Here is a 6,470-nt window from a genome sequence, read left to right on the forward strand (position 1 = left end):
GGTTCATTTTATGATTATTTTGTGATTATTGAGGCTAGGGTTTCACCCTTGAGCCATTTCAGTTGAAGATTGGAGCTCAGATTGATCTATGCATTGCCAGATTCATCTATCAGATGAAAAGTCAACTGTGGTCAACTGTACATGATCTGATAGATTTGGAGGTGGAAATGAGTTGGATACACTTAATTCATGTTGGAACAAGTGTTGAATGACATCTCAAAGCTTAAGAATGAAGAAAATCAAGTCAGGACAAAAACTGCCAGAAATAGAAAGTGACTTGTAATTGAAGTTTCCAAAAATGGAAAGTTTTTGACCTCAAAGCCACGTGTCCAAGGAAGCTTCAAATGAAAAATTGTTCAACATGAAAGTTGTAGATCTTGTTCTCACATTTCCAAAAAGTCCAAGAACTTGAAAATCCAATGTATGGTTTGGAAATTAGGGCTCAGTGAATTTCAAAAATGACCCGTAATCAGGAGGTCATAAGTTCCACATACTTTGTCCAAATTGCAAGTTCTTTATATGCACAAACTCCATTTGACATGTACTTTCATGGTGCATAATTGGATTTCCCCAAAAGTGGCCAAGGCAAAAAGTCACTTTTCAACTGGACTGTTAAATTGGATCAGGGGCAAAATTGTCCAACTGTCAAAATAATTGGAATTTTGAGATGGGACTTTTTGCTACACCTCCTAAATGGCATTTGGAATGTGTTGGAATCATCATTTCATGCATAGGCCTCATGGTTTGGGATTTGGTTTGAAAAGTGAAAATGCAAAATTGGACATTTTGCTACCACATAGTGAAATTGAGAAATAAGCATCCAATGAGAGTGAGGCAAGTGGCAATGGATTACACATGATATTTAGAGTTTGCATGAGCTGTCAACAGGTGTCATTGAGCTGGCATAGTGAAATTCCATTTTTGCCCCTTTTTGCAAATAACCATTTTCACTGACAATGCCAGTTTGGTTAACAAGGTGATTAATCATGGATTAAGAGCAGCATATAAAAGCTTAATCATCTTCTAAACATAACAGAATTTCACATTTCCCAAAATTGGATCAAGAACTCATCAAATTCTCTCAATTCTTCAAGAACACCAACACCTTCAATCTCATAAAACTTCATCAATCTTGAACCAAATCTCGAAATTCCTTTTGCATTCAACTCATATCATCTTCTCCTCCATCTGTTTGTGCTCAAGAGCCTCAAAAACTTGGCCAATCGCGACTGTTGCAAGTGAAGACTTCCATGGCAAATTGCAAATCCTCATGACTGGAGCAAGATCAAGCTAGGCAAAGGCTTCTGTTCATCTTCCTCATCATTATACAACATCTGTTTGTGAAGAAAGCGCGTAAAGAGCATCAACATTGCACTGCCATTTCCAGGTTTGAAGAATTTCGAATCTCACGATTTGTTAATTGTTCATATGCGTTTGGAAGTTCTTTTCACGTAGGTTCTAATGCTGCTTGTGGTTTAGAAAATGATTAACTGTAGCTTAAGAAATCGCGATTTGAATTTTTGTGTCCAAACCCTAACATGCTCGATCCATAGAATATAGGAAGAATTGGTTGAAATGAGGTTCATATTTGGATTGTAGATGCTTAGACGGTTCGAATGACTATCCATTTGCCAATTTCCATGATGATTTGTTGTTCTTCGAATTTTGGAGTTTCTGGAAAATTGTTCAGTGAAAACGATGAAGAATGCTTGCTAGATCTTCAAAACCATTTGAAAATTCAAATACTCTGTTTCCCGCTCCCGCCATCGTTAATTACCAATATGCCATTGTGAATTTCATTTTTATTTTAATTAATCATTAGCACCTTAAATAATTCATAGAAAATTGTAGAAAAATCAGAAAAATATGAGAATTTTTTCTTTGACTTTGTTGATGAGTGTAGGATTTTTTTGACCTATTGGTCAAAGTTGTGCATGGTAAAAATATCATTTGACCTAGGTTTGTTTCACATGTATGACATTTTGATACACTTTACCATTTTAATTGTGAAATGCACATGCTTGCAAATAAATTCTTGAAAATTTTTGTGATGATTCTTGACTCATTGATGTTCATTTATATGTAAATTTCATGAATTTTTGATACCTGGCCATGGAGTTATGAATTTTTGAACATAGGTGTGACAATGTGTGTCACACCTCATTGTGCCAATTTGCTGGATTTAATTGATTGACCTATGCTTGTTGAAATGAGATGAAATTTTACATGAGTGTTGATTTACATGTTAAGATGCTGTATGAATTTTTGTGGAATTTTATATTGCATTTTCAATTTGATTGTGATTTTTCATTTCTGTTGGTCAATTGTGCAAGCTTGTTTGACATAGGTTGGTAGATTGATTGAGAAATGCTCATATGGTATTGGATAATCATGAAATTTGGCATGCTGGTAATAGACACATGATAGGACATCCCTGTTTTGGTCTCATCCATTTCTTTTTTGTCTTCATTGAGTTATGAATTTTTGAAGTGGAGGCATGTGTTGATGTTGTGATTTGGAGCATATAATTGTGTCTGTTTTTGTTGATTTTCATTGACATGGTTCCATTTGCCCAATTGAGCTCAAATTTGACATGGTAGACCTTGAATATCCCCTGTTTAGGTGTAAATTATTTGAGAATTTTTAGAATTGTTTTGATATGGAATTGGATGCAATAGTTCTGTTTGTATGCTTGGTGCTTCATTTGAACTAGTTTGCCTTATTTTGTGCATAACATGAATATAATGAATGATGTAAACATGAGACTAATGGTGTTTGCTCTTGTTTGACTTTGGCTTGAGTTTGGTTAGAGATACCTTTCTGTTTAGGAATTTTTCTTGCCTTTGGACCCTAGGCTTAGCCTAGTGGTCTTGTTGCTAATATTTGCTTGATTTTTCAGGATCAAAAGCATAATGCACATGGAGAATGAATCAAGTTAAATGCAATTGATGTTGTTGATGTTTGTATACTAACATAACATTGTTTTGTAGGTTGTGAAGTTTGGGATTGAGCTTTGAGCTTGCCTTGTGTTGTGTATTGAGTTGTATAGACTGATTGATTGAACTTGCTGTTTATGGTTTGTCTGCCTGAGTACTAACTGTGTTTGATTGTTTCCAGGTACCTTTAGTTGCTCAGTTCCTTGTGAACTTTTGCTTTGCTTTGCTTAAGCAACTTGCATAGAGGTATAACTTTCTAACTTCATGTAGTCTGGAGACCCGGCTGTTACCGGGCCGGGCAAATAAATGTCTGAAGTCCTCCTTAAGAGGCAATGATTGTGATTGTTTAATTTCGTGCCAAGCAGGTGAAAGTCCTTTAAATAAGGCAATTGGTGGAAGGTAGGGATAAGCAATCTATCCCCCACTATTCAGTTGAGTCTTCTCCTTGCTCCCATTACATGGTTGTAGCATTGAGATCCAAGCCCAAGATCCTGTGCAGTGCACATTGTGTCAGAGTCTCTGAGTATAGAAGGGTTCCCCCATTCTGGACCCATGCTTATTTGTCAGAAGCTCTCCCTGGTTAGGGATAAGAGCTGTGAGGTCTGATCCTCACTTCATCCTTTCATCTGCTTCACCTTAGCCTCGTAATGGCAAGGTTAAGAGCAAACCCAGCCCGTACAGACGACTTGCTTCGGCAGTCAAACCTATTGATTGAGCCCCCTTGTGTGGTTATAGCGCGTGCTATGTGGATATCTGTTTGAGATGATTGTTCTCATTTGATGTATGCTTGAATTATTTTGTATGCTTGTGTGCTGGCTTCTTTCCTGGATAGGAATAGTTTGCTTATGCAAGTAGGATAGAAAACCGAACTTAGGGTAACGATGCATGACAACACTAGGCTCGAGTCCAGCTCCCTAGTAGTGTGTCTTTCCCCGGTTTCTGGTTAGCAATTCAGTCCCTTTCAGGGGAACTACATCGCCCTGATCCTCGTTCCAGACGAGGTATGTAGGCAGGTGGTCGTGCGAGACCACTCCGGGCACCGTTTTTCTTTTTTGCGTGTGTTTTGTTTGGCAGCTATCAGGCTCGAGTTCCCGACTCCCTGTTAGTCTGTGTGTGCCATTTCCTCTGACGTCTCGGCGTCTCTTCTGGCTTGCTTGATGACTTGTAGGCTCGAGTTCCAGACTCCCTACTAGTTTGCATGTTATCTTTTTCCCTTTCAGGGGAACTACATCGCCCTGATCCTCGTTCCAGACGAGGTATGTAGGCAGGTGGTCGTGCGAGACCACTCCGGGCAACCTTTTTCTTTTTTGCGTGTGTTTACTTGTTATCTGATTGTGTTTTGGCTCGGATGCCGATGTAAGTCCAGGATTGGCTGTCGGGCTCCACGTTTGCCCTTGTGTGTGTGTTTTGGTTCGGATGCCGACGTAATTCCATCAAGTGGTTGTCGGGCTCCATGTTTGCCACCTTTGTTTGTTTGATTGTTTTGTGTTGTTTGGCGTGCGTAAGCCGAACTACAGTGGCTCTGATTCTTGTTCCAGACAAGATATGTAGGCATAAGGTGCGATACCTTATCGAGCTCGTTCCTCCTAACCCCACCTGCGTTCCCCGTGTGTGTGTGTGATGTTTAGCAACCTTTTCTTTATTCTAGAACGTGGATCCCGTCGAGTACGACGGACGTGAGGGGTGCTAATACCTTCCCCTTGCGTAACCGACTCCCTTACCCTTTCTCTTTGGTCGCAAGACCATTTCCTTTCCAGGTTTCTCTGAGCGTTTCCTTTCCCTATCTTGGGATAAATAACGCGCAGTGGCGGCTCTGTTTGTGTTTTATTTTTAGCTCGCCGGTTGATTTTTCGCAGGATGCGACAGTAAGTTTTATGCTTGGCTTCACCTTCTTGGTTGGTTTGTTTCTCGGATTCCTCCGGTTCCTCTTCTTGGTTGGTAGGCATGTTTTCTTTAGAAGTTTTGGACTCGCTCATTGCTGGGTTCTTAGGCCCTTTGTAAGCGGTCCCACTTCGTAACGAGATAACGTTAGCTTACCCTCGAGGGTTTGGTTGAGGTTGTCCAGGAAATTGGCCTCCAGGTGTAGTTTGTGGGGCTTGATTTTGTGCTACCTGTGAGATCTGGGTTTCAAGCATCTTGTTGTGAGTGATTATTTGATCAACCTTGGTTCCTAATTGTGTTATCAGTTCGTTTACGTGAATGTTCTGGTTTAGGAATTCTTTATTTTGCTGAGTTTGGCCCGATATAAAGCTCTCCATGATCTTCTCCGGGTTAGACTTCAGGGGCACAACTTGCATAGGTTAGTTTGGTGTTTGGGCTTGATAACCTTGCAGTCTTTGAGGTGCATAAGTTTAGATAGGGTTATGGTTTTTATAGGAAAAATTCGGATGATTTTTCCATCCAGGGTTGTAAGTGTTTGAAAATGGGTTCCCTTGGACGTAATTCACTTGGTCGGTGTTCAGGTCGTTTAAAAGGTTACACTCCACTGATTCGTGTCCTTTAGATCCACAGAGTTTGCACTCTGTATGGACTACTGTTGCGGTGTGAGTGTTTGTAGACATATGTTCTATCTTAAGGGTTAAAGCGTCCATTTTCGCCTACATCACGTCTAGAGAGCTTACCTCATGTATTCCACCTTGGGTCTCCTTTTTCTCTATTGATGCTCGTTCAGTTCCCCATTGGTAATGGTTTTGGGCCATATCCTCAATTAGGTCATAAGCTTCTGGATAAGTATTGTTCATCAGCGCGCCACCTGCGGCAGCGTCGATGCTTATCTTGGTGTTATAATGGAGTCCATTGTAGAAGGTATGAACGATTAACCATTGTTCTAGGCCATGGTGTGGTCAGACTCTTAATAGCTCTTTATATCTCTCCCAAGCTTCAAAAAGCGATTCTCCTTGGTTTTGAGCAAATCTAGTTATTTGGTTTCGAAGAACAACAGTCTTACTAGGGGGAAATATCTAGCAAGGAATACTCTCCTAAGTTCTTCCCAAGTAGTTATTGAATTAGCTGGAAGTGAATCTATCCATGAACGTGCTCTATCCCAGAGGGAGAAAGGAAATAATCTTAAATGGATCGCATCGGGTGAAGCGCCGTTAGATTTAAAGGTGTTGGCTAGTTGGATAAAAACTTTTAAATGTTGATTCGGGTTCTCAGTAGCGAGACCCGCATATTGGTTCTGTTGCACTAATTGCAACAAAGACGGTTTTAGTTCGAAATTGTTAGCAGGAATAAGGGGGTTTACTATACTCGATCTAGGTTCCTCGTCAGAGGGTTGGGAAAATTCCTTAAGAGGTCTCCTATCGCGATTCTCGGCCATAGCTTTCTTAATTCGAATGAGTAAGAGGCGTGTACGAGTATAACGTTCGGGTTCCGCTAAAGGATCTACTAAATTTCTGGTACTACGGGTTCTTCATATTTACCGGATAATAATGCCTTAGTCTAGACGGTGTAACAACAGGGTACGAAATTTGACGAAGTTGGTCCCCGGCAACGGCGCCAAAAACTTGATCGCATGTTTCGCAAGTGCACGAA

At 40.3% G+C, this 6,470-nt stretch overlaps 1 non-coding gene across 1 annotated transcript; it reads left to right on the forward strand.

Annotated features, from left to right (window-relative positions):
* The first annotated feature begins 5,765 nt into the window (after positions 1-5,765).
* On the forward strand, positions 5,766-5,872 carry LOC127115951 (small nucleolar RNA R71). The gene has a single exon (XR_007800948.1). It is a non-coding gene; the product is annotated as a small nucleolar RNA R71 (small nucleolar RNA).
* The last annotated feature ends 598 nt before the right edge of the window (positions 5,873-6,470 follow it).

This window comes from Lathyrus oleraceus, chromosome 1, assembly GCF_024323335.1.
Source record: "Lathyrus oleraceus cultivar Zhongwan6 chromosome 1, CAAS_Psat_ZW6_1.0, whole genome shotgun sequence".
In the NCBI taxonomy this organism is placed as follows: Eukaryota; Viridiplantae; Streptophyta; class Magnoliopsida; order Fabales; family Fabaceae; genus Lathyrus; species Lathyrus oleraceus.